Source organism: Solenopsis invicta, chromosome 16 (assembly GCF_016802725.1).
Source record: "Solenopsis invicta isolate M01_SB chromosome 16, UNIL_Sinv_3.0, whole genome shotgun sequence".
NCBI classification, from domain to species: Eukaryota; Metazoa; Arthropoda; class Insecta; order Hymenoptera; family Formicidae; genus Solenopsis; species Solenopsis invicta.
In genome coordinates, this window is record NC_052679.1 from 25,117,339 (window position 1) to 25,142,539 (window position 25,201).

The 25,201-nt window shown below is 37.0% G+C and overlaps 1 long non-coding RNA gene across 2 annotated transcripts; it reads left to right on the forward strand.

The window, feature by feature from the left end:
- Nucleotides 1–440: 440 nt before the first annotated feature.
- On the forward strand, nt 441–22,063 carry LOC120359807. 2 transcript variants are annotated; one of them, XR_005576594.1, is made up of 2 exons: nt 441–1,482; nt 21,089–22,063. It is a non-coding gene; the product is annotated as an uncharacterized LOC120359807 (long non-coding RNA). The 2 variants fall into 2 exon arrangements; XR_005576595.1 differs by lacking the exon at nt 441–1,482 and adding an exon at nt 16,753–17,454.
- Nucleotides 22,064–25,201: the final 3,138 nt, after the last annotated feature.

The window sequence follows — 25,201 nt, forward strand, 5'->3', positions numbered from 1 at the left end:
TGTTACGCGCGTTTCATTTTATTCTTCTCTTTTCCTCTTCTTTTTGTTTTTTAGAAGATCGCTTTTCCGCCCACTCGCGTCCATAAAACCAAAAGCGTGTTGCATGCATACGCAGGAGAGCGAAACGTGGTGGGTGGATGCAACGTTGGCTCGCCTGGCCATTTTGATCGCGCCAACTGTCTAAATCCTCAGGCATTGTTTGCGATGCTTTGTGCTGTTCCGCGGAGGTATTCGCCACTCCTCTGCAACCAGTCGCTCGCTCTCCCTTTCTCTTTCGCACAAGCCTCTTTCAACCCTTACGCGCGTACTCCAGCCGTTGCGTTTAGTCGCGCGATTCGCTCTGTCGCAACTGTAGGTACTATATTCCACGGGATGGTTGAACAACAATTTGGTTGGAACAGAAGGGAGGGTTCGACGACGAGTAGTATAAGGGTGGTTTGATGCCGCTGGTAGATGGGTGATAGAAACGATATAGACGGGGCGAGCGAGTAAAATGGTGGGAAGGGGGCCCCGGAAGGGAGCTAGGAAGTGGCGTTCAGAACAATTTCGCGGTCGGATAATCGCGCTTTGGCTGTCCCCTGTTGCAAAAGAGGAGTGAGGGAGAGAGCGAGAGAGAGAGAGAGAGAGAGAGAGAGAGAGAGAGAGAGAGAGAGGGGGGGGAGCAGAGTTGGAAGACAAGCGTGGCGGCTTTTCATCCCCCTCGTGTACTCGATCCGCCGCAGGCGAATGTCTTATGAGCCATTTAAGAAGGAATTTACTTATTTGGCCCGATGTCGATCACAAAAACGCTCGTGATTTGCTTTAACTTTATACAATAGTTTATCTGCAAAGAAATCTTTGAAAGGCATTCCGAAACCTAAAAGCACTTAAAATAATATTCGGCGAAACAGAGAATGTAACGACACTTAGTCGCGTCGTGTGAGAGAAATATGCGCAAGCGATCTATACAGTATCTATAGTATACAATATCTAATTCGGTCGCAACGAGAATAGAAACAGATATACGCGACTGAGTCGCCTCTGAAATATGCAGCAGCAAAGCGTTTTCGAAGGAAACTTTCTTCCTCTCTTCTCTATCGCTCCTTCCTCGCTAAGCTTCTCCCAATCCTACTCGACGTGTCACTTCCTTCCATTCATCGTCAATCCCTTTTGCGGGCAACGAGTCACGTTCGGAGCTACCGCAGACACGCGCACACGCGAATCCATGTGTACGCGCACACGTACGCGCAACGTCTCTCGAAGGCGGGATCGGCTTACGTGTTGCAACTTAGAAGCAGTTTATTGCTATAAACCATGCCGTACGGAGGATCACCGTATGTGTACAGCGAAAAGACGTTGGAAAAGATACACTTCCCCCGCTCGCACTCGAAATTGCACGTATAGGATTCGAGGACATCCGATCACGTTACTTTTGGGGAAATAATCGAATAAGTATGGAGTTGCAGAGTAGTTGAGCGATCGCCGACGAAATATTAATTCGCGGTAGGTGCAATACACTCGTATTAAAATACAATAAATTAATATATTAATAGTTTGAACATATTTATTCGGAATCCAGCGAACTCGCTCTTTTCGTTTCGACTTGTTTGCCTTCTTCTCGACACGCATTTCAAACGCAAGAGTATACGAAAATCCTCGCTCTCTTTTAAATCTCACAACCTTACGTATGTATTTCTTTTTTACATCGTGTCACACCGCGGGTTTTTTAGTTTCAGAGAAAGCTACTCCTTCGAATTTTTAAACGCGACTTCGTGCAACTACGTGACATTTTGATTTAACGATATGTTAATGTCAGTTCGCACGTAACGCGAGATCGATTTTTATTGAGTAACGTACACGTTCACGTTTCATCGTACGCGAGCTTTGGGAGCTGAGCTATTTGAACACCGGAGATCACATTTGTTCCTTAAATAACTCGATTAATCTGTGCGACAATCTATTATAATCTCGTCACACGACGTTCTCGCTAATCCGAGCTGGTAATTTTTTCCGTTGCAGAATCGATTCGATAATAAGGTCGAATGCACGAAGCGAAAAAAAGCTCGAGCAAATAATTAACGAGAGTAGCGCGAGGTAATAAGTCAATTTTAATAAAGCGTCACTCATGTATGAAAAATCAATATTCGACGTTTAATCATTATAAAATTATCTGTTTTATGATTTATTATCACACAGCTCGGTACGATCAAGCTGCGCGCTCGTGGTTTATTCATGGCTTTTGTTATTACCTTTAATTATCGTTAGCGGTCTCCTTAAACACTTTCATGCGGTCGAGTGGTAAGTTGGCTTTCTTTTTAGCGGCGCGATATTAATAATTCAGTCCCGCAAGGCTAATAAAGTTCGTCGTCGGAAGTTTAGTTTCCTTCCACGCTTGTCCCTCCTGTTTATCGACCTCGTTTATCACTGCCGCTGCTTTATTCCGTACCACAGTCGACAACACCTCCGTCTCATACACCATGGCCGAGAGAGTATGGATAGGAAAATAATCGAAACTCCCCCCCCCCTCTCCGCGCAGTTTACGACAACGTATATATGTTGCACACACGGATATACTGTCGGCTGCAGGAAAGCACGTACGATCCATAAATACACCATAAACACCGCGCAGGGAAAACGGAAAATCATTAGAGCGCCGTTCAATTTGCGGTACACCTTTGAAAAGAATGAACTCAATTTGGCCGGTGCAGCTGGGCGCCGGGTTTCCGAGTTGCGAAAAAGTCGAGTTGCGAGCTGCCGCGGTCCATTCTCGCGCTTCGCAATAATCCGAATTCGGTCGGTCGCAGGCCGATAACGGCCGAGAAGAAGAAACAACGTGGACCGCGAATGCAGCGGAGGAAACGAGTGCAGCGAATTGCTATGGCTTGTAAATAATTAGGTTTAGTTTGGAAAGTACATACGTAACAGTCACGCAAAGTTTTGTAATTAGTGAAATGCGCACCGATCTTGCTGTACGTACGTATTGTCGTTGAATTCCGCATAAAATTCGCAAGTTAATTTTTAAATACGGAAAAAAACAATTTTACTACAATTTAAAAAAAAATTTTTAATTTAGCCAGATTCAGATCAGAAAATAATTTTACGTTGGATCATTAAAATAATTATGTAGGATGCTCACACAAGCGTGATAATATTTTTGCTAAAAGTTTACGTATTCTAGCAACCAACTTAAACGTAGAATATAATTCTTTTAATGGTTCAACTTAATTATTTTTAGACATTTTTCATACATTTCTGTAGGAGTTGTAAAATACGTAATTTACTCGAAACGACATCGCTAAGAGAAAATTGACGATATCATAAACTGTCTTCCGTCAGTTGCTATCAAGTGTCGCTTTAAGTAAAATCGCTTTTAAATCCGTTCAAGCGCATGTAGTTGAGATTTCTGAGGATAGCCTATTTTTTGATCCTCCATCGACATATCAGGTAAGGATGGAAAACTGATAGCGGTAATGACGAACCGCTGATAGCCTGTCAACTAGGAAAGTCGTGTGGAAATTCTACACGTGAGCGACTGGGTGCTTATGCTCGCGCGGAAAAAGTACGCTTCCATAGGAAAATCTGGCGCGGCTACGTGATACAGGATCACAGGGAGAAGCAGTATCGCGCACCAGTCTCCCGATATCGCACGTACAGCAAGTATCGTATATATTTACGTAGTTCGCACGTGCAAGCCGCATTTACGTACATGCCGTTCACAAGCAACAGCAGCAGCAGCAGCAGCAGCAGTAGCAGTAGCGGCAACGGCAACGGCAAGCCGATGCGAGCGAGCATCTCTCCCCGTTTCCTGTGAATTGAATTTTCATACATCCCTCCATCTCGCGTCAACCGGTTGTCACGCCAGACGCAGCTTGCGATCGGTATCTCCAATTTCTCTGATCGCTTTACCGTGGCCATGAATAAAATATCGCGTGTCATTTACTCCTCTGATACGATTTAGGGAAGATCCAGGCAACTTCTGTATATATCGTATATAATTTCGTCATCGAATATATATCTGAAGAGATGCTGATTATTCTAATTAAAGCCTTTAGAGATCTTTCTTTCCGTGTTTATTACAAGCGTATATTTCGAAGGACATTTCTGAGAAAGTTTCGTCTTATTTATTTAAGTAACAACACATTCCCATTATACGACGTGCCAAAGGTTGCGGTCTCCGCTATTTCCCAGGATGTATAGTCTCCCGGCATCTCCGTTATATTCTCTGCTTTGCGACGCTTTGCATATGCTTGGTATTTTGACAGCGCATGTACGTTCGCGGAAACGCGCTGCTCGTAGAAACATAAGCGTTTGTGCATTAACGCTTTGCGGTTCTGTGCATTTTCGGTGCGAATACGTCTAGAAGCGCAAAGGAGCTTAAGGTCAATTGTAACAAGGGACAGTAGTAATATTCGGTTGCGATAATTCGATTTGACGGTTGCGGGCCACTCCGGAAGAGGAGTGAAACATGAGTGATTCGAGTATCAGTAGGTTACGGTATACTTTATCTAAAGCATTTTGGCACAATCTATTTTTACTGCCATTCAAGGAAGAAGTGTTTAATTTTAAGCTATTAGATATTTTATTTCTATTCGTTTTTTAAATACATGTTTCAGTTTTAAGCAGTATTTAGAGCTGTTAAAGATTTCAGTTTTAATGTTTTAAATATGAATAATATTTAAAGCTAAAACATTTTTAAGTAGTAAAAGAACGAAGATGGAAATATAACATATTAATATCTTAAAATTAAACACTTTTTTTAAATGATACTATCTATTTTCATTAGATTCTCCTTCTGTCGCCTTTAAGCTGTCATTAAAGATTTTAATATCTCACTGCGGGTTTTGTAACATTTTTTATAAGAAACAAACGCATCGAGTGTGCACAGTTCTGTTTAATTTCTTATTTACTTAACAAGGTAGCAATTTTAATTGCTAATTAATTTTGTTTGCGCAATCATATTGCTAAATTCTAAAACGATTGAAGGCTATCGTCAGTGATATAATTATGAGCAGCGCGAACAGCAATTCCGCGATTCCGACGCAATGAACTTTGTATCGTAAAAATCCACGCCGCGCCGCGCCAACTCTAAACACCTCCGGTGCGCCTTAATTAAGTTTCGCCGTGGTATTAATTATAAAATGAATTATCGTTCGATTCGCGACACTTCGCCTCCCGTTCTCGCGACGTCTTCTCGAACAAGGGGGAAGGGGTAGACGTGCCGTTGCAGCGATAATATATTCTCCCGCTTTTCATTAGTATAGCCAGTTATCGCGCTTCTCGCTCTCTCTCTCATTCTCCCTCTTCGTCGTTAATCTACAGACCGAAGGACTCTTGGTCAATACTATTGAAGTTACATGAAAGCGTTTCCCTTAAATAGACGTTTAATAGAACGGATGACAATTTTGTCGCGTTGTAAGAGGAGATTTTACGATACCCCGAAAGCGGCTTAATTAATTTAATTATTATTCGGGGCAGCTTTACGCGCGTTGCTTGCACGGATGCGTAAAGCTGCCCCAAATTCGGAGCGGAGGCAAACGCGGATGAGTGAATTGTTTCAACGAGTGCGAACGGCATTACCAGCAGCACTCGTTTGCTTAGTCTGGATCTGACTTTACGGGACGAATTAAACGCGGGACGATGATACGTATCCACGTTGCACTTAGCAACGAAATATTATAGACAGACTTACCGCGCAACAGCGGCAGCGTAACATAAAGGTCTGTAATAATGAGCGTCCCGACCTCGACATGTGGGCCAAGCACCGACGCGTATCTGCATCACGTGTCTACTGCGTAGACGCTAAGCTGGGTGGATTCTCTCATTAAAGTGCGAGCAGCCAGGAAGTAACGCTCGGATGGGCACGCATTTCGCGAAATAGTATTGGATTCTCTCACGGAGAAGCTCGAAAGGCGTCGCGTTTCTCTTCGCGAGACTACCGCTCCACTTCGTTTCACTGTAAAATATCCGTCAGAGTAAACCTATAATCTGAATTTCGAGCTTGCGGTAACACGCTTACCGCAAAAACTTTATAGTTTATCTTTTGAACACTTTTAGTTTTCAAAATAATTAGTTATATTTTTATTCATAACGCTTTTCTATTGCCATTCGTGTAAACATTGAAGATTTGTCAAGCATCCTAATTTAAATAAACTCTTATTCCTACGCTATTTTTTATTCTGGACTTTTAACGTAACGTTTCATATCGGATAAGTCACTTTGAAGTATATTTGTGTAGATGCTTGGATGACACGCGATATGCAAATTACAAACGGAAGATTATTAGTGCTTACATGGCAAGGCAGGTTTGATTACAAATGCTCTAATTAACGACAAAGCGTATCGTGGCCATTGATTTATTAGGGAGAAGGAACACTGAACAACGTACATGCGCAAAGGCAATTCTAGGTCTGTCATTAGTTCATACGGGCAAATGGTCCAAGGATTAATAGGAGGTTGATTATGTTGTACAATTTGTAGCTCTCTATCTGGCGACATATCTGCGTGCGCTCAAACGAAACGTCACGCGGATTATCTCCGAAACGATGTCAATTCCTTGCTGCAGCAATCAAGGGAAAGCAGAACACAACGATATTAATTAATTTCATGTCTCGTGTTGGGAGTAAAAAGATTTATTTTTCAGACCAAAGAAAATTCTCGTGTGCCGTAGCAAGCAAAGATAAAAATAACGAAGGGAGTTGAAATAACATCAGGAAAGTGTGTTCTACAGAAAGAAACAAAAACGCTACATGCAAACAATTTTATTTAACTCCGACCAAGCTAAATTAGATATATATGTTATATAAAAACTTACAAGTGCATACCAGAAATAACAATTTTCAGAGTTAAACTTTTCTTTAGCATTAATTTTAGTAAATTATGCACGTACACTCATTATTTACAAAATAATACAATTAATTTTTATTATTTAATATTATTAATTCTATTATTGTACTTTGCGGCAAAAGTATATTAAATGATATATCTCAAATAGTATTTCACACAAACGTCTGCATTTGTCACATCGTTATTTTAAATTTCCTTGAAAATCTTTTTGTTTCTCCGTTTTTAATTTAATTTAATTATGTAATTTATATGCTAATATAAAACTAGAAAGTCTATAAGCTTGTATTTGTTACTTATTTTTTTTAATGCAATCTATTTTGTATTATTTTATACAATATTATATATTAAATATTGCCGTAAATCGCATTACATTACCTGTATCTTTAGATATTTAATAGAGGTTTAATTTAATGTGAGTTCAACCAAAATAATATGAGCATATTCAACTATCTGTCTACGCTAGCACCGCAGATCGCTTCTTAAATGAAACTCGCAGTCATTTAAACTTGAAATTTTCGAATCGACTATCTTCGTGCGAATTTAGCGGTGAGGTAAATTTTGTGCCGGTATATGGTCGAACGATTCCGATTTCTACTCGTTAAACTACGAGCGCTCGCCAGTATCACTTCAAAGAGGATAATCGCCGGAGGAATTATCGGGAACTCGAAATGGGAATGATATCTTTCTCGTTTCGAATAGAAACGCGCGGGACGCGAACGTAGTTTCAGATCTGGTTGCATAACCAGGCTCCGAATCATCGCGCACTTAAACGAGCCTGTAAGTTCCGAATGTTGATGTACGAGGGAGAAACCGGAGGAACTTCCAGAACTCACGGAGACGGATTACGGTAGAATGAATGATGCGTATCGGCTCGATTTTGCAGGATGACAGACCTCATGCTCGTTAAAGTGCGAGCGCTTCAAAGAGCTCTTTGAAAGGAGCACAGTCGCGGTGAACGGCGAAAGCGCGTTATTGAGCTGGGCACTGCTAGAAAGCCTGGGAACGTAGTTTAATTTCAGAAGTGGAGGATGCGCCGCGCCGTCGCGCGCGCCGGTCCTCTTCCGAGCCTTTATATTGCGAGCAATAGTTTCAAATTCATATTGATGACTCTGTACCGTTGACTTAATCTATCTGTCGAAATGTATATTTTCTAGTGTTTCGACGTTGTGTCCCGGTTAGTAAATGAATTACAAGTTGAAAAAAATGGACATATAAATGTTTCTCTGTTAAACCGGATGCAGCGGATATATTTTGCAATTTTGATTTTACATGAGAAAAGTTATATGTGATTTATATTCAAAAACCTTTTTCGGGGGTACATATTAAATTGTTTTATCAAAGATTAGTACAGATTAAATTGTAATTGATATATAGCGTAGCTTCTGGTTACGTTTATGGTAATTAAATGTAATTTGAAATTTGAAATAGAAATTTAAAATTTTTTAATTGTAATTAAAATTAATTACAATTAATATATGTATGTAACAGGTGACATAAAAAAGAATAAAAAAGAAAGTAAAAAAATATAATTTATACAAATAAGTGTAAGTTATTGAGTAATAGGTGTTAAGTAATAAGTGTTGAGTTGTAATATAACTTTTGGATAATTATAAAATTTTAGAAGTTTTATATAATTTTAAACAAAACGAAAAGTAAATAATGTATATGTAGATATTATATATAAAAGACAGGAAGAGAACTAATGTAACATCGTTCGTGTTACTAATTTGCAACAGTGAATAAATCTTGATTTTGCAGCAATGAATTACAATTCTATTATCATCCATTAAGTGCAGCTAATACGCATTTTTTACGGACCATCAGTATATAAATCGAACAAGCACGTTATTTACAGCTGACCAATACTCGAGCCGATAAATTGAATGTTTGAAACAGTTTGTAGCATTTGCCGATTCTCTTCCGGTGCCGAGGGTCGATACTATAATAATACGCTGTATTGTTTCTGCCGTCAATAATGATCACATTTTCATCTGGTCTTAGCATTTCTCACATTTATTTCTCATTGGACCATCATCGTGAGAATATGTATCGTATATCCGCTACAAAGACTATTGTGTTACGGGGTGAAATTATAAATTTAGTTATCAATCTGTGCGAAGAAGTCTTATCGTGGGACACCACACAGTGGAAAGTTAAAAGCGCGTTCATCCGGTGCACTCGTATAAATATTCCACTATCGCCGTGTAAACTACGAAACTAAATTTCGTTCAGCACTTGCTCGGAGCACAGCATGAATGTCACATATGCCTTGCGGCGAGTTATTATTCTGGTCATTTGCTTAACAGAATTATGCAAAATCGTGGAGGTTCGGAACCCTTATCGTAGAAGCGACACGTGTGACTGTAGCGTTCTGTATTCGCCGTTGTAATATATATTCATAAACGTTAAAAAAAAACGCCCAAATCTCTTTGCAATCCTATTTAAACCTTGAGCGATCACGTTGCCGTACTCTATGTTGCCGTTTAATACAAGAGCAATTTTATAGATATGGAAGAGTAATAAAATGGAATGGCGTGCAGTGGAAATGGCGCTTATAAAGAAATACGAGGCATAAAATTTCAACGTTTCAATACTCTCGAATTTATCGATATTATTAACTCTTGATTGAATTAAAACTGATTGCGATAGCCATTTTCAATTCTTGTTTAGCATTTAGAACGTTAGTGATTTTTTAATATATAATAACAATAATTTAATAAAACGCATGTGACACGTGAAATATGAAAAAAACTACTGTTATAAACTACTGTTGCATATATATATACTGTAAATTTTACTAGTTTTACATTTAAAAATTATAAAAAAGCGATGTTTACAACAGTTTAGTTTTTTTCATATATATATATATTCATTTTTAAAGAGTATATAAAATTGCCGTTATTGAGACAATCATAAATCTAATCCTGGGACGTGCAAGACAATAAAAATTATTAATTGAATTTTTAAACGATTCTAAAATACAAAACATAAAGGATTTATTGCAATTTGACGCTTACAAATATCGGTGCGATTTTGGAATCCCTGTATACCGTGATGCCACCGTGTGCAACGTGCGTGTTGCAGTGCCATTTTTCACTGGGAGTATGATAGACGAAGCGATGTTATTTTAGCTTGAAGGTAATTACTTCAGTTATTTTGGTACACATATATATTTTATATACATATATATATATATATATATATATATATATATATATATATATATAATCTACAATTCCTGTATATACATCTAAACGTATAAATCGATTCGTACGAAAATGTAGATGGTAATTACTAACACACGCTTCGTGAAATTGATAGCGATATTCATTCGACCACAAACCGTTGTTACGGTTGGAAATATCCATATATTTTTACGAAAGTATTGCTCTAACGAATCAAAGATTATACTCCATGTGATTGAACCCTCCGTGTACCAAATTTATCATTCTATATTTGCCGTTTTATTTTAGAAACTGCGCAATACATTAATTTTGTAAGAAGAATCCAAAATATATTAGGAATCAAACAATTCCGATGTACTTCATGTGATAATTTCATGAAGATGATAATAGCGACTATGGATTACAGGATAAAATGAGAGATACGCTTAAATAATTTAACAGCTTAAACTTACTACACCAAAAATTTTTTTAATTTATTTGTGGAATATAATGTTCGTCTTATTGAAATAAAACTCTATATTTAAATATAAAATTATTTATAGCAAGTAAACTATCTAATAAGAAAAATGGAATATATTTCATAAAAATATATATTCTTTTTATAACCAGTAAATATCGAAGACGACGTCACAAATGACATTTATTTTTGAATATTTAACTTTTTTTCTTAGTGTAGAATTTAGATTTCAGAAACAGGTGAAATTTGATACAAAAGTTAATGTAAAAAGAAGAAATTCTCTTGTTCTAATGTTTCTATATTTAGAAGAAAAAGAAACAATTTATGAGAAAATATCGAGTTTTCTCTGACTGCGACTCTTTGAACTATATATATTTTTCAGGACTTTCAAAAATGGAAATTTATGCGTTAACTGACATATTTTGCAGCACTCCTTGTCAGAATTTTCCCTAAGCTTATTATATTCCCATGATGGAAGAGATTCTAAATTGCCATGAAGTGTAGATTTGATCTGTGTCGGGAACTTGTTCGAGTTGGATTGAACGGATTTATAATCTGCGAAGAGATCTGTGTAAGTGAGATTGCTTTCGCGTATTTTCTTGACAGTGATGATCCTGCAAGAAGACTCGCGGAATCTTCCAGCGCGTTGATGATTGAATTTTGTTGCGAACTTTTGGTGTGAAAGTTAGATGCCCTTGTTAAATTCTTGTATAACCGGATTTATGGGACAACCTCAGCCGATAGTACATCGCTTCGTTCATTTATAGCACTTTTATAATCTCGACTGGACTTTGTTGCCGTACTAAAAATTTACACGCATACATACACTGTCATCTATCCGGCTTAACCAAATATTTTTCTGTTCCGTTATCTTTCGCACACGCCTTTCGATTATTTCAGCTTGGGTCTTTGAAGTCGGCCTGACGGAGTTCGCACGCAATCATGCAATTATCATAAGGGTATTTTCGCATTTTTTTAGAAAAAAGGGGGAAGCCATATTTTCTAACGTGCAATTTGTTTGATGTTCTTTATCACGTTTATTAATCGTGAATTCCGAAGGGAGAGAAAAGAGAAAACGAGAACAGGAAATTTTTCAAGTAACTGCCACTTACGTACCTGTCATAAGGTATTGGCGTTATCATTTAGAAATGAGCGCAAATTATCGTAAATGAAAAATGGATTGCGGCAACGGCCGCAATAGTAATCTTTAAACTACTGCTATAGTAAAAACGACACACAATTTCATTGAACTCTCCACTAATTAATGACAATTTGATTCCATCGATATACATATCTAGATAAAATTATTGTGCGTGTAACGGTAAAATTTAATTTTCATGATTACGCACATTCATGGAATTAAATAATTTAATAATAGCAAGAATCGGTTCAATGATTAATGCGTGAGTACGTGCCACTGGATATAATATTACATCAACGATTATGGTATCAAGTTATTTAATGCGATACGTGTGGAATGCATACTGTAAACGACAGTTCTGTCAATATAACGTTGTGTTTGAACATGAAAGGAATTGCGTAATGTCGTGCAATGTACGTTAAATTCCGAGCGCGTAAAATGATTATTAATTATTATTACTTTCTACAAGTCCATATTATAATTGTCTAATTTTAAATGCACTCTGTATTATACCGTGCATGTGTTAATATATTTTTACAGCGGATGAAAATGAAATTCTATGTTTGCTGAAAAGCCGTATATTTCCGATAATCAATTTACATTTTATTAATATTTTTTTGATGAAGCAGCATCTCTCGGCCTAACAGCGTTGCGAGTCTTCACTATTTCAATTATTAATATCTAAAATATGTAATCGGTGAAATCAAATTTTTAAAAGTTTTTATTTCCTTTTCTTCCTTTTTCATTTTGTGTCTTTGTATTTGTACGATTTATCAAAGTTAAGTTTATCGTACATACAAACTAGTTTACATGTACATTTTATATTTTACTTTAATATTTATGAAAATAACATCAAATTGTAGAAATATTTGGAAAATCTGTTATAAATAAATGCTAACACAAGTTCGAATAGCATATGTATATACATACATGCATTGTTCAAAGCATGTATTCACGCATGTTGCGTGAACATATCATATAGTAAATAATAGGGACATTTGACCTGCAATGAAATTGGACAGTAACTCGAGCACAGCTATGTGGTTGCTTCATCACTATGGCACCGCTATCATGTTACACGATATGGAAACAGCTTAATGATGCGCAAACAGCCATTCGAATGTACGGAAATCGTTTCTTTCCTGTCAAAGCGATATTGTATTGATTATATTTATACAATGCAAGATTGAAATATTTTCAATATAAATCTTCGTGATTTAACAGATTTAAAAAAAAACTAAAAACATTTTTTCTCTATATATCAGAAATATACAAGTGTACAAATATTTAATGAATAATTTAAATGATTAGTTTTTTTATGATGTGTGTATCTTGTCAAGTAGTTTTGTTGAGGAGTTGAATTTATAATTTCATATTTGTATTGTCTGAGCTATTTCACACGAAACTTATCCCAAGTTCACGGAACTTATCTTAAGTTGTGCTGCCATCTTGTTAATAAAGGTTTAATGAAAAATTGCCTGAGAAATATAGAATATATTATTCTTCCTAAGTAATATTACTTCATATTCAAATTTAGTACATGCATTTATAAGTTATAAATAAAAGAGTAACAATATTATTAAAAAATCTAAAAGTAGTCGTAAAAATTAAATTTATCAATTGAATTAACTACAAACAAATTAAAAAATTGACTTGCACTTAAGACACTGTCAACCATCTTTTTTTAATATTTATAATTTTGTGAAATATATAATATAAAATTAAAATCATTCTTACAGAGATTCGAATCTAAAGAAATTTGACATTATCAAATTTTATATTTGAACTTGTAAAATTAAGATCTACACTAAACGTTATTCCCCTGTGCTGATTACTTAAGTCCAAACTGAGATTCAAATGCCGGATAGATTGCATTTTGTCCAATAATTTATCACCGCTAGTTGCACTTGTAGCAAAAGTAATTCGTCTGCGAAAGATTTGCATGCCGATGGACTGCCTCGCGAGGGCACACACGCAGAGGCGAGCGTGTGTCGCGCGTGTCGACGAAATAAATCAAACGCGGGCGTACGACAGTGCAACGAACAATTAACGTGTCAGGGCTGCGCGCGCGGCTTTGTTACGGCAAACAAATCCCGCAAAAGCCATGCAGAATTCGCCGGCAATTTTCTTCTATTCGATACTCGACATACGTACTTGCTGCGCTTGGCGAACGAGAGGAAAGCGCCGCGCCGCACGGAGATCCTGACACTCGAGAGAGTCAGGATATCCCATTAAGGGAGTAGAAAAGAGACAGAATGATGCGACAGCAGAGCATGAAACAAAAGGTGCGTGCAACGAAGTATATCGGTCGATCACGACGCAAAATGGATGCAAAGAGAACGAGCTGTGCCATAGATACGTATAAAGCGTCTTGTTTCTGTGAGTCTTTCTCTGACATAGTTCTTTAAAACTATTATGCGCGTAAAATTGGATCCTTTATGCGTTTTTATAAACATTCCCTTACTCAGAGACGTCCTGTATTTTCAGAGAGGATTGGAGTTGTGAATTCGTTCTTGGAGGGTGGAAAAGGGGCGTCTTTTCCTCATCGAGAATTCCTGGGAATTCTTTAATATTCGCGCAGTACTGCTCGTACGACCTGCTACCTGCATTATTTATGACACACGCGTGAGGGGCGTTTAAAGGAACCGCATTTACTTCCCCTTTTTTTAAGTCGAAGGAAATGACTTACTTTGTTGGAAGATATCGTAGCTCATGCCTGTCCTTGTAACGTGCTATAACCGTTAATAAAGGAAGTAAAGGAGAGAATTACAATCTTCTCCTCACAATAAAAAGTAATAAATGCGTTAGCCTTGTAATTGAAGAGTTTCCTACAAAAATTGAACAAGCCTAAAAAGTAAAATTTTCATCTTCGAACCGTTCATTGTATAAATATGGTTGTATAAATTTTTCTCCGGACATATATATAATAGATATAAGAATAAAGTTTTAGGCTTTGATTAATATTATGAGAGGACTCATTAAAAAGAAGAAAAATAAATTTCTGAGTTTGTTTGGTTATTGATACAATTTTATATTTATTACCTATTTAAATTTATATTTTTTGTTTTTCTTTTGAATCTGATAGGAAATGATTTGGCCTCATAACCCAGATTTTTAAAAAGTAGACTTTTTTAAATTTTGTAGAAAACTCTTTAATTAGTTCATCAACACAATTAGGCTTCAGCGAATATTGTTATCTTTGAAATGGCCTTTATTTAGATTTTTGAAATATAGAGAGCGAGTTTGCACAATCGTTTCTCTCTCTCTCTCTTTTTTTAGTTTGACCGTAATCAGAAAATGAATTACAGATTTTTTTACGAGAATGTTATGACTCATCAGGATGGATATGTTGTTTTATAAGGGTCTATTGTCTACTGCTTCCAGAGTGTAACAATGAGAAGTTGCTTTCTATTATGCGGAAGAAATGGAAATTGAAGTCGCGATACACAATGGCCGGGAAAATCACCGAGAGATAACGTTTCCACATAGCGCTGCATATTAATGGCGCTGGTTTTTCCGTATATATTCGCGACTAACGCGCGGCCGATGGAAATAAAGTTCACGGTGCTGTCATCAAATTAGCGCGGGTGTACACCCGCTAGCCGTTTTCACTCGAATGGACACAACAATGAGAGCGGAAATGGATATTCGATGTAAATGTCAACGTACCGCAATTCCGCGATAGCTTTATTGGCGTGCGTAGTGTCTCATATCTCGCGGCGATCGGAAACTTATATTAATAATTTATTAGTTGCTCCATCTCTCTCTTCTTCTACATCCCTCTCTTCTCTCTCTCTCTCTCTCTCTCTCTCCTTCTCTTTCAATGCGTGCTCTCAGTGGCGATGTATATTTGGTTCCATGCTACATGAATTTCGAGGGACGGAAACGGATCATTGAACGTAACTTTAATGAGTTGATTAAGGGAATCGAGAAGTTTGATTAGCCTATTATTCTCCCACATTTCTCGCTGATATCCGACGCACTTGTTCTTTATGGATGTATATGTCACATTTCATAGCATTACCAAAAAATATATAAATTTCTTGTATGATTGTTCTATTATTACTTTTGAATAGCTGTAAAAAATTTAGCACAATCCTTTTATTTGTTAAAAAAATTATTTTATTTTCTGTTTGTTCTTATGTAAAAAGTCACTTTGTAGTACTTATTTGCATATGTGATACGAAAGTAGTATCACTGATTAAATCAAATTTTTTACATAGTAAAATTTTTACTAATAAAATTCTAATAAATATTCGTGCAAAAATTTGTTTGGCTTCACTTACTCCTTTAAAAATTATGTACTTAAAACTGCAGCAAAATATGATCATTGCTGCATAAGTCAAATTATTCATAGTTTTGTTCTTTGCAACTAGTTTCAGTGTCAAAATTTGAGTACTCACGACTTAAAGCTTTTGTTGTTAATTAGAAAAAAAAGGAATAAATCTAAAAAGCACCTGCAGTTTTTAAATTTAGATAACTTTTTAGCTTTTAGGTATGGTAGAGCCGAAACATTCTTAATAAAACTTTTATACTTATGGTGCTGCTTATAAAAATTTTTCGATAACTTTAACATCGCATATTTCCAAAAAAGTTTAATTGATGTAAATGAAAGCTTACGTATACGCCACAAGATTTATGCAACAATAGAATAATTTCTTGTTGAATTCTGAAACAACGCTTGGTTAATAAGAATTCAGTTTTCTGTCGTCTTGTGTCACAATGTTGTTAAATAATTTTCTATTTAGGGAATTCCGTTTAATTTTTCTCTTATCTTTCTTAGTTCGGTTTTAATTTATTTTTTAACGAAGAATTGTGCAGAAATTTACTGTGGAGAAACGTTGCCCTATCGTCATTAGACTTTTTGAGGCGCATTGTATTGTAAGAAACAAAATTACATTTCTTCTATAAGACCGTAAACTCTTTCTGAAACTTAAAAGAAAGGAACAGAAGATAGATGTATTTAGAAAGGCGTGGAGCAGGGAAAATAATTTTCTATTTTTCTCCTTTGGAATCGTCGTTTTCTCACGACGACGTGGTGCGTGCGGCGCGCCGCGCCGGTTAAAGACAAGCACGTGAGTGTCGCATTGCGGTGCTCTCTCACCCCTGAAATTGGAACTTGTACGTAGTTAAACCGGTGTGCCTGGCAGTGTCGCGATATTGTTAGATCACGGTGGTAGAAACCAATAGTGATGTATCCGGTACGATCTCGTGTTGAATTTATTCACACGGTACTGTGGAATATTTCTATGTGTTCTGTATCATGGATAGAATTGCTGGGGTGACGTCATTCGATGCATTATCGTGCGACGGGGTTAAAGTTAACTCTCGTTGAGATCGAAGCGAACGTGCGCGTTGATGAAACATTTTCGGTACATCGTAAAAATACACTCACAAGTCTTTTTGTTAACCCGTTAAGAAGCCATTGCCGGAATTATTACAATTTTAGCGATATATTTTTTCCTCGTTTATTTTGGGAATAAATTTTTCAAAAATAGTGAAGGCATAATTTTATATTCGCGTCCGTGTTTCTACACGGTCAACACGGTTTGTTAAAATTGACCTCACAAGCTTTTTAATATTTTCCGCTTAATAATATTTTTATTCTTGTACCGTTGTACGCCTGATCTTTCTTTAAAACGCGCACTAATGACAATTATCTGATAATTATGACAATCGTTAATTAAAGGATTATAATTGATGTTAATTGTTTGTAGCAAATGTAAAATACGTGATAAATGTACAACGATTATTATTCCATAAATCCATAATAATAAATTATGGATTTTTGACTTCAGGAAATCCGGAGATTATAGCTTGAAACGCAAGAATCAATTTGTGTCTATGATGTACGTATGCATAGTTGATTCATTTAATAACGTGATTAAGCTCTTGATAATACGTCAAACGCGTTTTATTCGTGGCCCGCTGATTCATTTCATACTTCGTTCATATGCCATGTATGTAATTATAAAAGAGGGAACAAAGAGACTCATTTATTCATTAAAAGCATCAGTCTTTCGGTTGCGTGTCTATAGTATGACAAAAAAAAACAATTAATTCGTTCTACTTTTGCGCCCATCGGAACATGACTTTAACTCACTTTCTATTACAGGTTAAAAGAAACGTCGTAGCAGTGAAATGTTAAAACTAGTAACATAGTTTAGCTTAAGAACTGTTATCTACATTTGATAACTTTTTCATAATTAAGTCAAACTTATACATTCTTTTATATTGCAATACATGTTGATGCACATTGATTTTATTAAATCTTTTATATTTTAAAACAATTATTTAATTTGTAAAATTTCAATTTGATAGAAAATAATTGATTGGATTATTTGTATATGTCTATATTGCAATTGTTTCTGTAGTTACATAAATTTAATTAAGCATAGAAAATTCGCTGCAAGATAATATAATGTTATTAATTTTAAATTTTCTCCATTGTTTACTCATGCAAGATTAATTTCCGCAAGTAAGTTTTCCGTCGTGTTGTTCCTCAATATAATTTTTCAAAAATTTCTCAAATAATGATTTTTCAAAAATATTTAAAAATTTAACTGAATGCAGATCCAAAAATAATTTTGTTAGACCATCAAAATAATTATGTAGGATGCTCAAGCCAATTGCTAGAATGTTGAAACTTTTTGCAGCATGCTCATCATGCTTGAACTTTCTTTACAATTATTTTAATGGTCCAACAAAATTATTTTCAGATCTCGATCCACCTAAATTAAAAAAAAAAACTGTTCTTTCTATGTATGGAAAAAATGGTCGATATAAAATTTATGTTATTTAAAAAATGGACATTGCCATGCAAAATGGATATTCGAATATCGTGCAAAATCTGACTTGTAACATTATTCATCGATTCTATTTCGCGGCCAGAGGAGTGAATGCGAGCTACAGTCTATTGACGATGTCTCCTGACGATGCCTTGGATTGACTTGCTGATGTTTATGACGCGCCGCAAACTAGCAGGATAGCTCCTCGAGACAGCGATTCTTCGCATGACGTCGAGAGAGGGGCGATAAGCAGGACCGTCCTATTGTTGCTCAATATCTTTGACCGGGGTGCAGAGAGGAAAGTACCTTTCCAATGTCGATATGACAACATTTGGTCGAGCGAACCTAAACCTTATCTCGGCTCCCAAAGGACGTTACCGCATTGAAGAAACCGTAGTATATTCCTTCACCCTCCTCCGTTTGCGACTGGAAAGGGCTGTTTTACGTTTACGGCCTGCTTGCGGTATTTAATGGATCCTAAAACGACCAAGTACCCTTTACCAGCTCGTGCGCGCGCGTTTACTCGCGGCTTACTCCCCTTTTGTACATATCACTTACAAGAAATATCCGCGAGTTTAGTTCATCTCCCGTTGCCTTTGCGGACTTTATAGGGCTGTAGAACGGCCTCGAATAAAGAATGTCCAGGTTCGAGAAGGCCAACTGTGACATTGCAGAAGTTTCTTTCTTTACGTCACTTTGGCGAATGATATATATTTTACCATAAGAGAGTTACGATCTTTTCAACGGCAATTCTAAGAGTAGACGAAAAATATGTATGTAAGATATATTGTATAATTCATTCGTTCATTTATATTCTTTCTAGTGTTTTATATTAGGAATACCATTACACGTTTCCGTATTCGATCGTTTTATAATCGTTGTGTCGTATGCTTTAATAGCATATTTCTAGAGATTAGAATTGAAGACTCGATAATAAATGAATCAGTATCGAATATAAGGCTGTTAACATTTTTATTGCGCAATGTGTACGCAATCTGTTGTATCACAAACAATCGTGCAAGTTATTATCCTGTATTCCGAAGAAAAATAACTTTCGTTATTTGTGCTATGTCTCGTGTAAATCTACACAGCGTCATTCGAGAAAGAACAACAAAGTTACGAAGTTTCCGTTTTAAAATCTTTGTTTCGCGTGAGATCGGTACAAAGACTATTCTGATTGTAATCTATCTTAGAATGAAGGAAGGCCATGTAAACTAGATTGAACCATCGATTAATACCTCACGTGCAAAAACAAGCGATTAAAGTTTTAATACAATTTCTATGACCTTCAAAATCCAGGTCTCTGGAAATTTATTAACCTTATAATATATTTTTATATTGAATTTTGTATTTAAAACAATATATTGAATAACCTGATTTTTTAAATTTAAATCAAAAATTTAACTAAACTATGCAATTTATTTAATACTTATCTGGGATTTCTAAAAGATAATAATTATTTAATTGTAACTTAAATTTTGTAAAATGTTATCGATCGTTTACCATAATATTAATTAGGAGATGTTTAATTATTTAAATTTCTTTTCAATAATGAGGAAATAGTAAGGAATATTTCGATCGAATGAATTATATGTATTAGATCGTGCAAATTGTTTCAATAATTAATTATGATATGGTTAATTAGGTCTCGTTCAATTAATCCTCTCTACGTCTAATTTTATGTCCTAATAATAAGAAGCAATTATAGAATAAGATCAGATTGGAACATAAACTGTTCGGCCAACTGGTTAGCGTGCTACAATCGCAAAATATCCGTTTACTTAAATATCGCTGCTGCGCCGACATGTTCTGATGTATATGCGGATTGACGTACTTTTCGCATGACCCTGTGAAGAGGAAAAGAGGCTCATACTTCTTCGCGAGGGTGTCACGGCCTCTGACATATCGATCAGTCTTGGAAGCGCGGGCACACTCTACTTGCGCCCTGCTTTTATTACTTCACGGCCGCGAATGTAAACATAGATGCATAATGGTGCATTACGCCATGGAAATTTTAAAGACGATATGTAAAACAACGTGTGAATACTTTCCAAACGTATGAGTCCGGATATAATCTCTCTCTTTTTCTCTCTTTCTCTTCTCGCTTCCCCTTTAAATGAATCACCATCATTGTCGTATAAATACTCATTGTTTTCTCGATGTATCATTGCCCATTTATCGATGTTCGCCATGCTTTGTAACGTTGTCCATCGGAGAACAAACGGTCGTTCCTTCTCCGATGTATTATACATTTCCGCGCTGTCGGCGAACGCGATGCGGCCAATATTGCCCATGCGATAAATCAAGCTTCGCGGTGGCATGCGTTTTGCGATGCATAGCGTCTGCGAAAGGAGCAGATCTGCCGCGATCCACCTATGTAGATTCGAGAGCTATCATCGATCTATGATCAGGCAGCGCGGATGACTAATAGATATACAAATTAATGCAACGCGGATTGCAGGCGGGATTAAAAAAAAAAAAGAATAAAAACTATGTTAAGGCTGTAGCGAATCTCGCCTAATTGCTCGGTCGCAGTCCGCAACCAGCTCGCGTGTAACCAGACCGCGCGGTTCACAAGGTTGAGCATCGGGCTACCCTCGTTTCTCGCGAATGAGGCCGCTCGATCGCGTTCGGTCACACGTGTTTTATGCCTCTTGATTTATTCCCGTGTGCCTGATACATATATGTATTGCAGGTCCTACGTCGTGGACGGAAAAGCTATGACTCGATGGACGTCGGGGAGGATGAGGACGAGATGGAAGCGTCGCGAAATAGATCTCGATGAACGAACTCGTGCGCCTCGCGTGAGAGGATCGTCGATCACATTCGACGATCGCGAGAGTGCCTAGGAATCGCAAATCGCATAGGACGACCACGTATTTGTGACTACCCGTAAACATTACACATTATATAATTATACATAACAGATTAAACGTAATTTTATATAATTTTATTTTTATATAATTTCGTATAGTTACATATAATTATATATTATAAATTTTTTTCCAAATAAGTCTTATATGCACTTATTAATTAAATTAAACCACTCTATCTTGTATTAGAGATATAACTTAATAAAAAATAGAAAGTAAATCGATCGATTTAATAAATTTAGATATTGTGACAAAAATCACAGAAAATCTAAGAAAATGCATTGATTTTAATAAATATAAACTAATTATAAACTAATCATTCTGATTGATCTTCTAATATTAAAATGGCCATGTCATACTGTAAAAAGTTCTCAACAATGCTTCTTCAATTTAATAAACCTCAAATGTATAGTAAAGCGGCACTGAATAAAATAATAGTTTGAGCGTCTTCTGAATTAGAAAATCTTTACAATATTCCTAGAGCAATTGCTTGAATTATCCAACGTAACTTTCGTTAGTTCTCGCAGACTTTAAAGGGGAAACGAAAGTGGAGAGTAGTGCTTTCTGGACGATGATTACATTGCTATTATTCGATATGTGTGTTCACATTCACGCGTCGTTGCATTCGCCACGATGTTTGCCGGGGACTTTTAAACGGCAATGCCGACCGTTCGATTGGAATCGTTTATTTAGAAGAGACTCCGGACCGAGTGTTTGCGAGAACGACGCGCTCTTTGTTGGAAAGCTGTATAAAGCGTACTCCTTTTTTTTCAAAGAAGCTATTTGATTAGTGATTTAGAATGGCCGTAAACGCGCCGGTCGATCTTCGTGAACGCTTTCCTTTTTTTTTTGTTTTTAGACCTTATTCGTTGCGAGAGAAAAGATGTGTGCTTTACTTTCCGTTATTACACGCAATTCGACGCAACGTTCTATTTCTTTCAGAGGTGGATCTCTTTGTATTCCGCACATAGCACTTCGATACTACAAATTTACTTACGTTTTGCTTTATCGCTCCGTTTTCGCATTATACAATTGCTTTGTGGAACGAGTGCAATTTTGGAACGGCAAGTTGGGAAGCGGGCAAATTTGTTGGTAAAGTGATTAGTCTCCATGAAACTGGCGTCTTCCTCCGCACTCTACTTCATTGTAGACTACATAAAATGGAGTAACAAACGTGCCGGCGCTTGCTATCTCGGAGGTTGGGTACCTTCCAACCTCCCTCTAAGTACAATTTAAGAGCACAATTATAACAAATAATGAACCTTTGAAAGAATCAGCATTTAGATGGAGTATTAAGCTCTGAAAGTCCGACTAGCCCCCCCCCCCTCAACCCCTTAAATATCTTTGTGATGTGATTTCATCACTTACACAGAAAACTCCCGTGAGACAGTGGATCGTTAGTGGATTATTAAGATTTCTTCCGGTTATGAAATTTCACAAAGACAGCTTTTGCAAGCTTTTTCCCTGTCAAAGAAGATGAAGCGACAAAGGAAGGAAACGGTGGTGTGTACGCTGAACGGATTGAGCTGAGTTTTTCTCGAAAGTAGATATCAATTGCGTAGAGAGGAGATAGAAAGGGAGAAGCGCGAAGCACAGGCGATGTATCGTATTATTTCTCGCGGCTAAAAATCCCACGGATATTAGGCGCGCGCGGTCGATATTCAAATAGCACGTCACCGGCCGCGAAAATAACCTGTGGCGCTCTACCGAGTTACGATCGCGTCGGCCAATTTCCGAAAACACGGCCGAAAGGTCGGACTTGTTACGCGCGGGCGCCATAGAAATCAATCGCGGTTGTAACGCGCTGGACGCGAAAGCGGCGGTGGCGGCGGCTGCTGAAATTGAAACAGAGCCCGGCTACTCTCTGTACAGACGGTGCGGCGCGGCGCGATCCCGAACGATACCCCACGAACTATTCATTTCAACGTCCTCTTCCGCTTACGGTTCCCTATCGTTACCGCCGTCCGGCTGTTACGAGCAACATCGTCCGACGCCCCTTGTACATCCCTAAGCCTCGCGCTCGTATCTCACCGCACTAAAGCACATTTGGTCTGACACTGTGAAATCCTAGGATTTCATAAAGCACATCACGTACAAGTGCGCCGTAAATATGTATTATATTAGAGAAGGCGGAAGGTAGAGAGATGGGGGTGCGAGAGGCGGGAGCGCCCTAACGATGTACGCGCGAGCGCGTCGAACATTTAAGCTCGCGCGTTCACGTTCGCGTTTGCGTTCGTGCGCTCTGCGTTTCTTGCAATTAGGCGGGAGGGATCGATTTACGAATTAGCGCGATAAGGCGAACACGATATAGCGCGTGGGCGGCGACTCGTTTTTAATATGTAATAACGGCTTAGGACGTCGGAGGATTATACCGGTTGCTCATATTTAATTTGCAACGGAAAGTATGATCTATTATCGTGGACCGATAAGAACCTCGAACGACGCCGAACGCCTGCTCTTACTTTTGATAATGGTGATCGATAAGCAGACGAGCCGAGTGCTTCGCTCACGAAACAATAGTTTTGTGACTTGTGTGTGAGGTGACGGTCCCAATTATAGGTCGAGTTCTAATTATATATCAGATATTTTTTGCAAAATTAAAAGTTTTACAGATATACAGGTATTGATAAAGTTGTTTTGTATTTTTTAATTCTTTTGCAATTATTGTAATATAAAATCACTTTTTCAAGCGTTGCTGAGCGCTTTATTTCCGTTCTGTTTATTTCCGTTTTTTATTTTTTTCTGGTTCTAAGAATTGAAAAAAGATAAGTAAGTTACAATAACATACATTAAAATCGTACATTAAATTACATTTAATTATACCGACCCATAATTGTACACAAACTTTTTTAAACATTTTTCTAACGTTCGCAGTTTATTAAATGTACAATACAATATAACTTTCTAATCAATAATAAAAAATTTTGGTGCATTAATTGCAATGCTGCAAAGAATAAAGTAACGAATAATTTGGCTTTTAATAGCTTGTGCAGGTAAATTGCCATTTTGCTGTTTAGGTAAATAATTTTAGCTAAATAACTTTTAAACAAGTAAGCGGATCAAAATAAACTTTTGCACAAACGTTTATTACAGTTTTGTTAGTATATGTAAAAATTCGATTTAATTCGTAATACTACTCCCTCATCAAATATGCAAATAAGTACTACAAAACGCGATTTTATATGTATAAAAAAAAAAACCAAAAAAAGAGCAAACAAAAAATTAAATAACTTTTAAATCAATAAGAGAACTGAGTTCAAATTTTCCACAAATATTCAAACGTAATAACAATTTATAAATGACCTAGAACTGTCCATGAAGTCTTTATATTTTCGGTAATGCTTTGAAATGTGACAAATACTTAAGCGCAATTTAATTATGTTGAAAAATTGTCAAACTTAAAACAGTGTTCGTACATAAATGATTAATTTTTTAGTCTGACCTAGATTTCATAGCGCGCAAAAAGTTGCGATATATGATGACCTTTCGAGGTTTCGTTATATGAATTTTTTCAGAATAAGCTGATAACGGAAAAACAAGTTTTTGTATAATATCGTATAAATAAGTTCTTGACTGTGCAATATTCCAGATATTGATTGCCAACGACTCTGTTTATTTTCCGAGGCACACTAACGAATCGCGCTCTGTTGTAAATTACATGCCATATTTTGCCAGCGTGGCGTCGCGCGGCAATCGTTATATTTTGCCGAAACGATCGCACGCTCCGCATCGCCAATTACGCGACAATCTGCATAAGCGTGTTGCGCGCGCTGCGAAGCGCGTGAGTTTCGTTTCGGCCGTTGGATTTTCGGTGATTATCGCGAAACTCAGGTACCTACCTGCTCGTTAGAGAATCTAACAGATTTGCCGTACGGGATGTTCAAGAGAGCGTGCGGCTTTTCGCGATTACGGCCGAGGTTGTTATCGTTGACTGC